This window comes from Maylandia zebra, linkage group LG5, assembly GCF_041146795.1.
Source record: "Maylandia zebra isolate NMK-2024a linkage group LG5, Mzebra_GT3a, whole genome shotgun sequence".
NCBI lineage: Eukaryota > Metazoa > Chordata > Actinopteri > Cichliformes > Cichlidae > Maylandia > Maylandia zebra.
In genome coordinates this window covers 35781847-35798523 of record NC_135171.1, presented here as the reverse complement: position 1 = coordinate 35798523, position 16677 = coordinate 35781847, and positions in this window count along the sequence as shown.

The window sequence follows — 16677 nt, the reverse complement described above, 5'->3', positions numbered from 1 at the left end:
TCCTATACACTGAGGCTGCTGTTGGCTCCTGGATGCATTCAGTTCTGTGGAGGGGACGGCTTTCTTGAAGCTGAAGAACTAGTAAGGGTTGGCACAACAGGGAAGTCACAAGGTTTGTTTCTGAAATGTGAAATGTAGGGGTGACTGAGGTGAACTGCTATGAAAGATGCAGAGGTCACTGAGGGCGTATGGTTGACAAAGTTGAACTATGTGAGCAAAATGTCCTTTAAAACTCATGTTAACAGTGAAATAGGGTCTGAAACATGAATTATTATGTATATACACTAAGTATTGATTCTACTTATTCTACTAATTATAAACAGTAATGATGATATGGTAACGGTAAATGTTTCAGGACACTGCCGTAACATTCAAAGCTTATTATTATGTTTTTTCACCACAGTTACAAATTGGGATTTTTCATACAAACCCATATTAATGTTCACAATATAAAAGATAATTAAAGATAATATAACCTGATTTAAAATCCAGCACATTTGCTTTATCTTTAATGCTATTCACTTGGATATTTAGTTTTCTGTTTTGCTTACAATTTAATTCATTTATTTATGGTACTGTTATTAACTGCAGTTCCTGGAGGATGTCACAAAATAAGCATACATTTGCAGTGGATAAGAGGATGGTATCAAATGGATTTTTAGATACTTTGGAAGCTTTCAGACAAATGATAAGAGAACATTCACAAAATAAGTCAATGTATGTAAAAACAGTCACATTGGGAATTTTAATTATATTACATTAAGTAGTCTAAGGGGCTGGAGCCCCCAGGGGAAAAGGCAGTATACACCCTGGACAGGCTACCAGTCTATAGCAAGGGTAACACAGAGAGACAACTATTTATGCTCACATTCACACCTATGCCCAAGTTAGAAACACCAGTTAAACTAACATGCCTGTACCTGGAGTATAGCACCTGGAGAGAACCCATGCAGTCCCAGAGAGAGCATGCAAGCATGCATCATATAAGATACACCAATAGAGCATATTTTAATTCTCGTAGACAAAACAATCCTGTGGAGTTTTAAAAATGGGAAAAAAACAGTTTTCGCAGCAAAAATTTTCTGGCACAACTTCACCTGCTTCCAAGGTGCATGGAGAGGATGAAAGAATTCACAAAGCAGGAACTCCAGCAACACTTGAGGGAAGATGAATAACTTTAATAATTGACCAACGTGTTTCGGCTTGCGGCCTTATGAAAACAACAGTTTTGCCAGGATATAGTACTAACTCTGCAAAATAAAGGTGGCATTATCTATGAACTGATACAAGTAAGGCTGATCTGTAACTCTGCAGTGATCCAATAGTCTACAGTTTGTACAGCGGCCTTGAGAGCTTAACACACTGTAACTTATGATAATATGTGCAAATAGACAAAAAAGAACACACACACCCATTTTTGAATGCGCTCCCTAAAAGCTGCTCATCTGTCATTAAAGTGACGTGCTGTGATGTGTTTATTTGTTCTTCAGCTTGTCATTTGATGAGTGAACGGGTCATGAACTCACTGAGAGGATCTTTACCTGTCATTCTGTTGTGATAGTTACAGTACAGATACACCTTGAAAAAACAAAGAATATCTGACCACTGGTGAAAGGCAGTCCAGAAACAATGACTTACTGTACAACTTTATGGGATGACCTACTTTGTGCACACACAGAAACAATAGGTTAACAAGTCTGACGATAGCATTTAAAGGCCACTTAGCGAAGGAGTGCATTAAGTGCAGTAGTATTTGACTGGGTCAGCGGTTACTATGACATACTTGTGTGATGTTTTTGGATTGATGATGTTTTCTGCGGGGATTGTTGACAGCATGAACCCATCAATCCTCTACGCTGATATATTTCACTTTGAACTGCAACAAAAGATTTATTGTTTTCACAAATGTGCTCCACATGCAATGAAATGTTGGTCACCCAAAATGAACATTACACTGTCATTTTTTTGATTTTCCCTATAATTTCCATGTGAAATAGTATGTTGAATGTTAATTTTAAATCATTTAAAATAATTCGTATTTTAAATTCTCATTTAATTGGCCTTCATTCAGTAAGGTACTGAAGTCCAGTTATAGTTGTGAGTGAGCTGTCACCATTGTTGAACACTTTGACCTTTTTGCTGACCTGAGTATCAGAGATAAATTTGTGAAAGTTTTGACCCCCCTGACAGATATACTGTATCCTCAATGCCCCCATTAACTCAGTGCTCTGTCTCCGTTATCTTATCATTATAAACAGAAGCTCTGAGTAAATGTCATCATGCACTGATGTCCTGTCAGCCCACGTGCCGATGGACATTCAAAGGAACCCATGCATGGCAGAAAAAAGTTGCACAACATAATTTATGCAAGGTTTAGTGTCCAGTGAGCAAATACTTTTCAACGTGGCTCATTTAACCTTCATAGCAGTTAGGAACTAAAGAAACCATCCTTCAGCGGCCCCATATTGCCACTGAGCAAGAAAATTAACCTACCGTATAATAGCCCCTCAAACTATTTATGCAGCTGACTAGAAAACTTAGCCTTAGGTTTTCTTATTGCTACACAAAGGTATATTCATGTAATAATCTTTGGCCTTTCTAATAGAATTTTTTGTCGAAAATTATAATGACAGTGAAAACATGCAGTTGTATAGCAGGTAGATGGATTACCATGCTCAGAATGTATGCTGTATCTCAACTCATGCTTTTGTAATAATCATTCTTGCTTTGAGTGCAGGTGCAACAAGTGTGGCTACAAAGAGCACTTCAGATGTTAAGCTGATTGGCAGTTCTCAATTTGCCATGTACAGTTATGGCAAAATGAGCAATCTTAAGGTTTTACATATCAGAACATAATAAAAAATATATTCAGTTATTAGCAGGTCTTAAAATTTAGGCAAATACTGAACAACCTCAACAACAAGTCATGATATACTATGTCCTTATTACTGAACAAAAACTAAGCCAAATGCAGAAGTAATGTGTGAAAGATTATGTACAACCATTATTCAACAGCTTGCAAAATGACTGTTATCATTTTCTTTATGACTTTATCAGTGTTTTACACTATTGTGGAGGAATTATGGCCCACTCTGCTTTGCACTGTTGTTTTAGTTACCATACCATACCCTAATTTATTCATACAGCATTTTAAAAACTACACGGCCGACCAAAGTGCTGTACAACAGATATATTTTTTATTGTTATTGATGGTTTTGAAACACCTAATCCCTTATGAGCCACTAAATCAGCTGATGCGGGTCAGGAAACCTCAAATAAAGCTCCCATTAAACATCAGAATTAGGAAATGTTGTAATTTCAGTGATTCCTCATTATTTCTGAGACTGTACTGGGATTTTTCACCCACTGCAGTCTATAGAAATTACTACAACAGAGTAATAGTGCCACAACACAGAAAACAAAATATTGTCGATCATTTTAAGTCGAAAATTTCCAGATTAAAGTCAAAATTGTATTTTGAGAAAAAAAATATCCAAAGCAGCAACCATGGCAGTTTGTTGTGAAATAAAAACTGTAATCTCTACTTTTTTCTCCAAATACAATTTTGGTGTTTTTTCATTTTTCTTAATATTGCTCTAATACACTCTCGTAGATTACTCCCTCAAGGCAGTGCGAAAAAGCACCCAGAGTATGGATAGAAAGCCCTGTTGATGAAAGAAGTCAGAAGGGAACAGAAACCCCAGTTGTCGCCAACAGTGATGCTGTTGTCTAGTCTTGAGGTACATGGGTTACAAACGTAGAAGACGTTGTGCCAAGAAGACAAATTCCAACTGCATCTGCACTGGATCAGCACTCACCAAAACTAGAAAGATGTAAACTAGAAAATTAGAAAAAGAAATATTTCCTTGTGTGATGAGGCTCGATTTCAGGAAAAAGGCAGTCTACAATGAACAGAATTAATTCCTGTCTCAAACCTGCCTTTTGTCAGTAGTCCAGGCTAGTGTTGGCAGTATGATGGTGTTAGGAGGGATCTCTGACACACTTTGGCCTCTTCGTGGAGTTTTGTTTTCCATCATGTCATGAAAGGGCACAGTTTAGCATGTTCTTATGACTTCCTCTAGTGTGATAAATGCAATGTCCTGGATTCAGAATTACTAGGTGTTCTGAACCTAATCTGTGGGATGTGGAAATTCTGAGATTTGGGAGCATTTACATGCAGTTGACAAGTCCACTAAAATTATAACATGTTATCTTTTCTACTTGCTCTGAAAGGAATGCTGGGTGTGAGCTATTATATGAGGACAAAACATTTATGATTGGAGATCACTGGAAATATATATGAAGGACTTTGGTACATAAAGTAGTACACAGCCCAGAATAATTCCTTACCTGCTCATAAACAGTATGTGCCATAGTACCTTTAATGATAATAATAATGGATACTTTATTGATCCCCATGGGGAAATTACTTGTTTTTCTCTGCATTTGACCCATTCACTCAGTGAAGCAGTGGGCAGCCCACTAAGCAGGCGCCCAGGGAGCAGTGTGTAGGGACGGTACCTTGCTCAGGGGTACCTCAGGGTAGCCGTTAAGTGGATTCGAACCGCCGACCTTCCGATCATGGGGCGACCACTTTACCTACTGAGCTATCCCTGCCCCCTTTAGACCAAAGGTTTAAAGGAACTGTGGTACTAAAGGCAATATAGTAATAACTTCTAAGGATAATGTGATATATTTCCTGAAGTATACCATATTACCACTCAACCTATGAGTTGAAGGTAATATGCTATTATACTAAATATTAATAATATACTATATATGTTAGTATATTAGTGACATAAACTGAGAGACACCTAGCTAATCTCAACTACATTCATTTCATTGTATACTACTGCCTTGTTAACTGTCAGATCCAAAATAAAGGAAAAAAGGCATATAAATGACGACATCAACAGTCAGCTCTGAAACTTTCCACCAAAAATCTAAAAGAACTAGACCGTTTTGATGCTAAAACTTTAAAACACTGCCAATGATAAGAGCAATACACCATTACACCTCCGGAGTGGACGACAGTGCTGTTTACAATAGAATGATGGACAGTTCTGCTCTTATTTAACATCTGTTACATCAATAAGTAGAACACTTGGCTGCAGAGAAGTACAATTACGCAAACTTCCAGGAAAAGTTGTAACTCCACTTGTTCATGACATGTGGCATGTGTTATTGTTCATTCATAAAGATACGTGGAGGAAACAGAGTAGAGGGAGAGATGTGAACACGCCCCACATCGCACAGGGTGAAAAACATTCCTCTCCGTACAGTAACAATATTAGGTTTCACTGGGAGAAAAACTACATGGTTAAATGATGTAGTAAACAGATGAGAGGAACTCGGAAATGGGGATTTAAACCATCAAAACAAGCATGTTGAGGCAGTGCAGTAGCTTAAAGTCCCACTTTCTGAAAAATCTGTTTGTGCTTTTTGTTCTTGGAAGGCTTTCAGATGTGGGAAAACAAGTCATTACAGCCACTTTTGCTCCCACAAAAGGAGGTTGTGCAAGACAATGTTTTGATCGGCCTTTGTGAAGTCTACTTATTAGGGCAAAGAGAAGAAGAAAAGAACAAAAACATCAATGCAATAATACTTGTGGAGGTGTGTGCAACATCTCATGAGATGTTTGTGTGTATGTGTGTGCATGCGCGTGTGTGTGCATGCTCAGACCACCAAGTAAGCAACTTTTAATGTTTTTGCTGAGGTTCATACCAGTGTCACAAACAACTCCTTATAAGAATGTATTAAGGATTTTTTTTGTTATACAACTGTAGCCCTCTTTTGCAGGGTATCTGTGGTTAGCAAATCATTAAGTTTTCCCACAGACTTTTTTTAATGCAAAATGTACCACAAATAAGACTAGAGCCTGTATTGGTAGTCAGTGAATTTCTAGCTGTTTTTTGAGACAGTATATGTCAATCCCAGTGACAGACAGACAGACAGACAGACAGAGAGACCAGGGTTCAGTGGATTAGTGAATTGACGTCTCTTTCACTAGTTGCATACAGCTTGATGTCGTCCATGTATTTTGCTGACATAGACAGGACAGGACAAGAAAATATGAACACACTGACTTTCTTAATGATGGGCATACTAGTCTAATAGTATCACTAGTGTCTTATTTACTCTAAGTTTTACTGAACTACTCAACCCTGTAAAGTACGGTGACATTAATACTGAAAAGCTTCATCTGTTATATCAATTGCCAATTGTTTGGAAATGTGTTTTGTGGACTGGAGCTGGTAGATCTGTGCAGAGGCTGTCTATGACTCGTTTTCTCAAATCCAGTGTATGGCTGTGTAGTCTGTGTCACATGCTACACACAAGTTCACACATACATGCTTTGACATGTGTGCCGGTTATGTGTGCGTGACTGCAAATGGGATTCAGTACCATTCCCAGGCTTTTTCCTAATCTTGTTATTTTCCATGTGCCTGTTTTTCTATCACCTTCACTCACGTTTACAAAGTCTGATGTGGTTTCAACCAGCTCATCACTCATGCTGGTTGTTACAACATCTGTCTAGCTTTGGTGCCAGGGTGCACGCCGTGCCGACGCTTTGTGTTGATGTCTTGGAGAAAACGAAGCCCTGAAGTCATGCAGCCTGATCAAAAGAGGGTTTTAAAATGCTGTTTAGTACACTTGGGCAGGGCTAGACTGGTTGTTTTGCAAAGCACTGCGGTATATTAACCCCTGTTTTTTACTTATGTGTGCGCATGTGTGTGTGGGTGGGTGGGTGTACAAGGTAAGAAGGGCACGGAGACTCTGCTCTGTTATGAGCTTTGCAACTGAGGTGAGATATTCATTGGAATGAAGCCAGCATGTTGAGTTCAGAGGGGTCCTTGTGTACCCTGCTCTGAACTCTTGCAACCTCAGTGCGTGTGTGAGCGTGTGTGTATGCGTGTGTGAGGGGTGATAGGGGTGGCGGTGGTTGTAGGTAAATGAGTGAATGAGCTAGAAAACATGCACCGGTTGACCTCTTCTGTGCCAGCAGGGTGGAAAGTGATGCCCCCCCCCCCCCCCCCCACACACACACACACACACACTTTGCCCATGGCCACCATGGACAAAGTGTGTGTCACGGTGATAACATGCAGTACCTTCACTTTGAACCACCTTTACCCCCAATTAACACTCCATGGAAGTGCATATATGTCTCATTTATTGCATTTCCTGTGGATGTGATAGAAGTGTACATGCTCAGTGTGACAGCACATTTGTAGGCTATGCAAGTGAAACTGTATTTATATGGCACATATTTTTTCACATGGAAGCACAATGTGCTGCACAAAGATACCACAGAAATTGCAGCTGTAATGCCATAAAGATAATGTAAAACTCAATAGACAGAGATAAACAAGTGAAATAATAAAACTAAACAACACAGGCTACAGTAGTTTAAAAAAAAGTAAAACTCAATAGCTGAATCCATAAAGGAATTAATTAAAACTCAAACAGCTGTATTCTGGATAAGCTGAAGGTGATTTAGACACTTTTTCAAGATTCTGCTGAGTTACAGCCTACATGAAACAAAAGCATGGTCAAGTTTTTCAGCATCCTCTGGGAACAGAAAGCTCATTACATTTGCAATATTTCTTTAATGATAAAAAAAAAACAATCAGCAGTAACAAATAACAGTTTCAACTATGACGTTGATATGACCATGCAAAGTTAAATAGCATCTTTGATGGCAGACTCTTAGCTTTAGATCCAGTGATCCAGAGTTTCATCTTTTAATGATTTCATGTATTTATTTATTTATGAATGTTATTACACCAAGATGCAGCAGCGACATTACAAAGTGTCTTAATCTAAATTAAAATACCATTGATACCCCAGGTACTAGACAAAACATGTGAGGAATGCAAAAAGCAACACATTAAACCTAAGCTAGGATAAGTCACCTAGATCATAAAACAAGTGCTCCTCTTAACTTGAATAAATGTGATAAAATGATTTTATTTTTTTCAAAACTCACCGGAGAAGTCTGAGGAGTCAAAACTTGGCAAAAGTGGTTTCAAAAAAATGTGATAGGGCCTCCCCAGAAAAAAGGTTCGGAACTTGTTCCCTTAGATTTTAGTGATTCATTGTCAGATTTAGGAACAACGGAAGTTCACATAAAGACCGGTGGATTAAAGAAGTCCCTCTAAAGAGGTCTATAAAAAGGGATTTGTTTTAGTGTTATATAAATCATACAGAATAATGGCTTCATGTGTCGCTGCAATCACATCACACCTGCATTCAGAACATAAACCACTAAAGATTTCTCAGGTTGAACTCCCAGATGAGTTTTGGGGCATTCATATATCACTATCAAACTTGTAAACATTTGCAAATGCTGTCAAATATTTTCAGCTCAGGGTTCATTAAGTCAATTGGTCCTTGAGAATTTGCACAGGCTTTTTTTTTTCTCTGCACATTGTGTTCTTGGATAAAGTGGATAAATACTGCTGCTTGGGAGGTTTTCGGTGTGGTCTCACAACAGAACATTTTGGTTTTTTTAGAGACAAACCTTGAATCCCTGATGGGAAGAAACATTTTATTTACTGAAAATTCAGGATAACCCCTAAGGCCTTTTTATTTCTTTTGAAATGTTTTTTATTTTTATTTTCTGTATATACAAGGTTTAGTAAAACTTGCAAGTGACCACTATCTATGCATGTTTATGCAACACATGCAGTACCAAACAAACAGCTTAAGCAAAGTTTATTTATAGTCCAACATATACAGTAAAAGTAATCTTAGCTTTATTGGATGGATTGATAAGACACTTAATGTTTTCTTCCTTTAAAACATTAAGAATTTAAAATTCTTCAAAGTCAAAGAGGATAATACAGTCTTTGCTCTCATGTAGTGCCTAAAATGTAGGATGAATGCAGCAAATGCAGGCTTGTTATGATAAACTGAGGTGAGGAACATGGTTAACAAGATAATGTTTTCTCTTTTTCTTGTTTTTCTGTCACACTGACGTATGGATGACATATGTGCGGTGTGTGTGGTGTTTGCGTTCGGACAGACTCGGATGATTGTCAGGGGCCAGTGGGGCCAGAGAGGGACTGACCTCGCTGCAGATGTTATTACACATCAGTGAGGCCGGCCATCTGATCATTAACCCTCAGTGCATAATCAAACCAATTTGTGTGTGTGCGCATGTGTTTGTACCCACTTTCCAGGGCTTTCCTAACTCTGTTTATGCTACTTTATTTCATTTAACACTATCGATTTCTCCATGAACCACCTCCTCAAGGTCTCAAATGGCAGGACTCTGATCTGCACTCTGCTGCAATAAACTTGTGCCCCTTTTTTTTTTCTTTCGTAATTTTGGACTTTCAAAACTGCAGGGACTGTATTTAAAAATAAGTCCTCTCATCTATCATCTCTGTTTTCAAGCTTTTTAAACTTACTACTTGTGAGGTGTAGTTACTCTTAATAATGCATCAGTGACAGTTTATTAGGTGGTAAATATTATTTCACCAAAGCGGAAGTCATTTTCTCCAAAAGAACATTGTAAAACTTTAATTGCCTCTGCTCAGCTCTAAGTTAAGCCTCTGTGGGGCCTGATTTAACTGCTGTCATTTATGTTAGGATTTAGTGAGTATCACCAGAACCAAACAAAGCTGGTATAAGAGTTAAAAGTTTATAAGAGTTAAAAGTTGATACTTTGACTAAATGGCACTTGCTATTTAGTCAAAGTATCAAAAGTATTTCTGGTGCTTCAAGCACCATAAATTTGATTTGTGAGCAATTCAATTTGATTAATTTAAATTAACTTTTATTTATATGGCACAAAGTGATAGCAACAGTTCCATCAATGCGCTGAGCGGTCTCTTTAAAAGATAATAAAAAGTGTTCAGAAAGATACATAATTATGTAGGAACGACAGAACAGGAGAGGGAGAAGAGAGATTATATTTGACTACTCAGTGACATTTGATCTACCGGAAATTTAAAGTGTACACGTAATGCCCTCTTTTTAAAAAGCAGATATTGGATAGTGTATGATGTGAAGGTGTGTTTTTTTCATCTAGTGTAAAAAATGTATAAACAGTAGTTCTGTCAGTGTAAACAAAGGAAATTATCCAGGTGTGAAAGATCTGCTTACATCTTGTAGTTGTGCAGTTCCACAAACACAGCAGCATAGGTCAGCTCATCTCATTTTTTATTTTTATGAACAGTGTGCTAACTTTATTTTAAACATATACATATAATGTATATGCACTTATACACTTTGTCTGAACCCCGTTTTACACTTTTTTGCCCGCAGAACTGCCTTAATTCTATGTGGCATGTATTCAACAACGTTTCTCAGAAATTTTGTTCATATTGACATTTTAGCATCACAAGGTTGCTGCAGATTTGTGAACTACACATCCATGATGTGCCATCAGAAAATAGGTACACTGTGTACATATTTGTCAGCAACAACACTCAGGTAGGCTATGGCATTTAAATGATGCTCAGCCGATACTAAAGGGTCCAGAATGTGCCAAGAAACACAAACCATTACACCATCAACATCCTGATTAGTTGATGATGGATGGATCCAAGCCTTCATGTGGTTTATGCCAAATACTGACTCTACCATCTGCTATGAGGCAACACTGCTAACCCCTGCACCACCGTGCTACCCAGCCATTTGAACAATTAAAATGAAATCATTTGTTTGCAAAGAACAACTTGCCTACTCCCTCTAGAAGTCAAAATTGTTCTCTCTGTTTTTTCAATAAATAAACAAAAAAAAAAAGACCTTAAGTAAACATTAACATTCAAACATTTGATAATTTCTGTTATTTCAGTTATGACTCCTGATGAAATATTTCACTTTCCACTTTGAAATGTGCAATAACCTTTTGGTTCATTACAATGGACCAGTTGTTTTGTTTATTTTAGTTTATTTAAAAATAAACTAAACAATCAGACATAAATGTTACACTTCACCTTCCCCTCAAATTCTCCTCAAACAGTTAACATTTTTTTTTAAATATGTTTGTAGAGTCATCATCCCAAAACAAAAGTTCTTACTTTATTATTAAGATTATTTTCTGGCTTTTCATTTGTTCATTTGTTATTTTCATAAAAATTACCAATAATGTCTGTTGGGACTTTTCATATTACTTTAGTTGTTAAATGTTCCTCATCGTTAGCTGGGTGAAACTTGTTAAATTGACACTTTTTAAAAGTCTGATATCTTTTAATGCCTTATCAAGCTCGGGGGATCGCAAGGTCAGAAAAACAGTTTGTTGGCGAACACACAAAAGGTAACCGTTTGTGTGCATGGCCAGCAGGCAGCATGTTTATTTGTTTGACCTGAGCCGTGTTCTCTATTAACGGCCTGCAAAGGAAGTCAGGGCCCTGCGGTCTGCGGCCTCCCGGGTAGCACAGATGAGACGTCCATCTGTTTATCATTAAAGCGTTGATCTGTCAACATGACCTGATCAAATAACTATTACACATTTTGGCAGCTGTGTGCTTATGGGTATACAAGTGTGTGTGTGTGTCCTGCTATGTGTACCTGTGCATTTGTCCTCGCCTCTTGTGCAATAAGAGTGTTTTTGCCAGGACAACTAGTAGGTTTATGTGAAACCACCCATTTTAAGCGTTTCGCTGTTGTGTAAGATAAGTTGTAGGAGATTCATACATGTAAGCCTTTGTTTACTTAGAAAGGCAGGGTGGAATTAAAAACTGCTTGCTTATGAGGTTTTGGTGTCTACCTTAAAGAAGACTTAACAGACAGCAATAATAATGTTAATATGTTGGTGTTTTAAATGCATTTACCTTTTTAAGGAAGTGACAACAACTGCTATTCAAGTTTTGACAAAGATTTGGGCTCATAAGTTGTGGAAATTGATGGATAAAGTCCCAGTCAGACATAAAGAACATTTAAGTCCTCAGATTACAGAAGCAGCCTGTTGTACTCATAAACAAGTTTTACTAGCTGAAATAAACTTTAAAGCTAAGTCCCTTCCAGTTTCTTCTATTTACTGTTGAGTTGTGTTGTCTTTTTGTTGTTTTTTCCCCTTGGCTGTCAAGGAATAACTTTTAGGCTATACTGTTGCTATTATAGAGTCTATTGATACCACTGAGTTTATAAAACATGGGCATACTTTATTGATCAGAATAACGAAGCTAATGCAGAAATGCCTTTCATCTGATTTCTGTCGGAAAGGCCGACAAATTGTTTAGCTGTGGTTGCAAAAACACTTCCAGTAAGATAGAAGCCTGTGGGAAAAGGGCTTTTTGTCTTAACCTCTGTAAACAACAGTTCTTTTTTGGAATCAAGATAGAAACAGTGGAAATGTGCACACATGTCAAGGCTTCAAAACCAGAGCAATCAATGGGTGGAGTCCATCTTATATACTGTCTATGATGGAGACACAGTTGTGGGAATTCCACCAAAAAGTCATTTTAATGGACCGTTGGCCTAAAAGAAGCTCTTTCCTTATAGCCTTCAGTGTTTTTCATGGCACTGGCAGGCTAAAAGACCAAACACACCTCAAACAAGACTTCAGCTTTGTCTTCAGGAGTCTTCGTAGGTGTCAGTTTGTCTTTAGGAGTGCCCAAAGCTTTAAAATGGTAAATGGGCTGCATTTGTATAGCGCTTTTCCCTAAGGACCCCTGTAGCTACATTGTAGCCACAGCCACCCTGGGGCGCACTGACAGAGGCGAGGCTGCTGGACACTGGCGCCACCGGGGCTAGTCATTTGTTTCGAATGTTATCATCCCATTGAATGCCTGTTATCAGTTGTCATCAGTCCCATTGATACGATGCCAGAGGTCGTCGTTAACCTCTTTGTTGGCTGGTTGGTGTATTATCACTCCATTGGTAGTGGCATGAATCACATTTACAGTGTTTAAGTGTTTGCTGAAAATATTCCACATTTAAAAGTAGTGGGTTTGGTAGTTGCATAATTTAAAACATGTGGTTCACTATCACTTTAATGACAATGTTTCTTGTAACTGATGGGACTTTATTTACATCTGCTTTGGTGAAAAAACTCAAAATATATATTGAGATAAACCTGTGGGTATGAATTATGAAAAGACAATGGTCAGACTAGATCTATTATCTTGTTCCAAAACCCATTACATCCCATTGCATATGTTTACAAGCATCCACAGCAGGTGGTCTGTGGAATCTAGATACTTTGTTTTTCAGTTATTACCTTTCTTCCTACTACTAGGTGCAATCTACAGTTTCCACGTTCTCAACAGCAAGTGCAGTTTCTGCAGTCTGATTTATAATTATAGAATTGCTGACAACTGATAACAGCCATTCAATGGGCTGATAACATTCAAAGTCACTGGGTTTGTCAGGTAAATTATAAACTGAAGTTGTTTTACTTCACTGTACTGATGCTGCCATTCTTTCAGGAAGCAATGTTTTTAGATTTAATTAATGCAATCTTTTTATGTTTGATTAAGTAGTTCATCTAAAACCCAAAAAGTTGATAATGATGCTAGAAGAAAAACTAAAAAAGAAATCACCAAAGTGAAATGAGTTTTACTCTCAGGTTAAAGATCAGAATATGTATTTTATATAGATTTAAAAGGTCGTCAGTTTAAATATTAATAAATGTTAATAGCCAATGACACTATTTTATTTAAGAATTTTATAGTGTAGTAGTGTTATTATTTGGCCTGTTTGTGCTGTTTGCCAACTTATATACTCGGTGGTTGCTTAGCAACATGATGGCTTCATAATATACTGTTCATAATTCAACTTTGGCAGTATGATTCATTGTAAAAATTTAAATTACACACATGCTTTCCCATGCTTTCATAAGGTACTGTATGCAGTTTTCATTTTTGATTCAGTTTTACTAATTCTTTTCACTAAGACCTCATTTAGTTTTAGTCATAAGTTAAGCATCCATCCATCCATTCGCTTCCTCTTATCCTTTTCAGGGTCGCGGGGGGCGCTGGAGCCTATCCCAGCTGTCATAATTCATAAGTTAAGCATGTAAAAAAAATTGTTTTAGTCTTGTTTAGTTGTCTTATTATCACTAGATTAAAGTAGATTAACTCTAAAGGTGATTCAGTGTAAAAGTTTGACATGTTTTTATTGGTGAGAGTTGCTGCACATAGTGCTTTAGGTGAGGTGGTAGAACAGGTCATCTACTGACTGGAAAGTTGGAGTTTCGCTTGGAGAGTAGAAAAGTGGTATATAAGAATCAGTCTGTATACAAAGCAACTTTGTTTTCCTTGATATTAAATGTGAAACATGTTTATATGTTTACTTTTTTTGGCTCCCAAGTGTTGAGATTATGTCACGTTTTTCCTGAGAAACCGAGCGCATGGGAGCTAAACCTTTACAATATATTCCTGAAAGTACTTCCAGGTGTAAAAAAATCAGACTGCTTCTGCAAACATTTGTGAATGCGTTGATCTCAGGAGCTCAGTGAATTCCAGCATGGAAACATGATGGGATGCCATCTCTGCAAGTCCAGTTGTAAAGTTTCCTTGCTACTAAATATTCCACAGTCCACTGTTAGTGGTATTATAACAAAGTGGAAGCAACTGGGAATGACAGCAACACAGTCGCGAAGTGATGGGCCACATAAAACCACAAAGTGGGGTGGCTGGATGATGAGGAATTTAAGATGCAGGGGTCACCAGTTTTCTGCAGAATCAGTCACTACAGACCTCCAAACTTCATGTAGCCTATTAGAAAATATTATAAACATTTCTAAAGCTGTGACATGTACTAAACCCTTCACAAATACCTCTAAGGCAAAGACAGAAGGTTACAGTGATCCCCAAACTCTTTGCCTTCTTGGGGCATTGAGTTTGGGATGGTCTCAGTGACTGGACATGAGACAAAGTCCATTATTATTGATCCAGATTCCATCCAGCAAGGCCACTGAGACACAGAAAACATACTTTTCTTCCTAGAGTCTGTAAACAAAAAAATAAAGTAGATTAAAAAATCTATAAGTAATTACGCATCCCTTTACAAAACATTCCACTTCTGTTCATTAAAGTTATCATTAGTATGATTTCAGATTCAGTTTTAATTACAACAGTAGTTATACACATTAAAAAAATTGTTCTCAGTTCTCAATCCATTATCCACATCTCCATTGAAGAAAAGCTATTAAAGCTATTCTATATTTAATCTATAAAACAGCATTAAACATACTATTAAAAAAATAAAACAGTTAATCAAAGTTAGGTCCATGATTTGTAGGGAAAAAAAGAGTATAAGCAGCTTTACCAATGTACACAACTACAGAGGATTTAAAAATCAAACAATCAATACGACCAAAGCACAGATTTTCAGCTTTAATTCAGGGAGTTTCAACAAAAATAATTTACTAACTTTTTAGGAATTATAGCCATCTTTACACCAAGTTCTCTATCTTCAGGGGAATAGGAGAAACCAACTAATAATTTTAATTCAGATTGTGTTTACTCTCTTGAAATACTCAGCTTAAGCAAGTAAACACACTCTGAGCAGAGCAACCTTTAGCTGCTGCTGTTTCGTTGGGGTTTTTCTGCATTCAGTTTTGTAGTTAATAAATAAAAATCGTGCTCTGTGGGTTTGACATGGTCACTAAGGAATAGAGGACATGCAGAAAGTATTCACAGCGTTTCAGTGCTCACATGACATTTTTTCATGTCACGGCTTTATTCTAATATGGATTAAATTAATTTTTCACTTCAAGATGTTACACACAATATCCAATAATGTGAAAAAGTTAGCTTAAAATTCTTGTAAACTTATTAAAAACTAAAAAAAAACTAAAATATAACATGTGCATAAGTATTCACAGCTTTTGCTAAATACTTTGTTAAAGCACCTTTGGTAGCAATTAAAGGCTCAAGTCTTTTTGAGTAAGATGCTTCAAGCTTCACACATCTATTTCTGGGCTGTTTCTGCAATTCTTCATTGTAGAACCTCCTAAGATTGGATGAGCTGTATGGATACACAGACATTTTCATATCTTTCTACAGATGTTCAATTCAAGTCTGGGCTCTGGCCGGGCAACTTAAGGACGTTCACGGCGTGGTCTCAAAGCCACTCCTTTGTTATCTTGGCAAGATGAACATTTGACCCAGTCCAAGCTCCAGAGCATTCTGGAGAAGGTTACCAGCAAGGATGTCTCTGTACATAGCTGAAGTCATCTTCCCTTCGACCCTGACCAGTCTCCCAGTTCCTGCCTCTGAATTTATTTATAATTGAATTTAACTGAATTCATTTCAATTTAATTCAGTTTTATTTATTTACATAGCACATAATCACAACAACAGTTGCCTCAAGGTGCTTTAATTGTAAGGTAAAGACCCTAAAGAAAATATAGAGAAAACTCCAACAATCAGGTAACCCCTTTGAGAAAGCACTTGGAGACAGTGGCAAGGAGAAGCTCTCTTTTAACAGGAAGAAACTTAAAGCAGAACCAGGCTAAAGTTTCACATTTTTCCCAACCTTACTTTTTATTCTAATAAATCACAACAGAGATAAGTTAAATAAAACCATGAACAAATACATTTATTTACTCCCAGGCCATGAACTTGGTTGTTTTCACGTAGCCTTAATGTAAAATTCTGTCCACATTAATTTAGTACTGATTTAATATCAATATATTTTATGTTCTCCAGTTATATGATGTATGTATGGCAAAAATGAGCAAATCTTAACAGACATGGTGTTTATGCTTCCACTGAT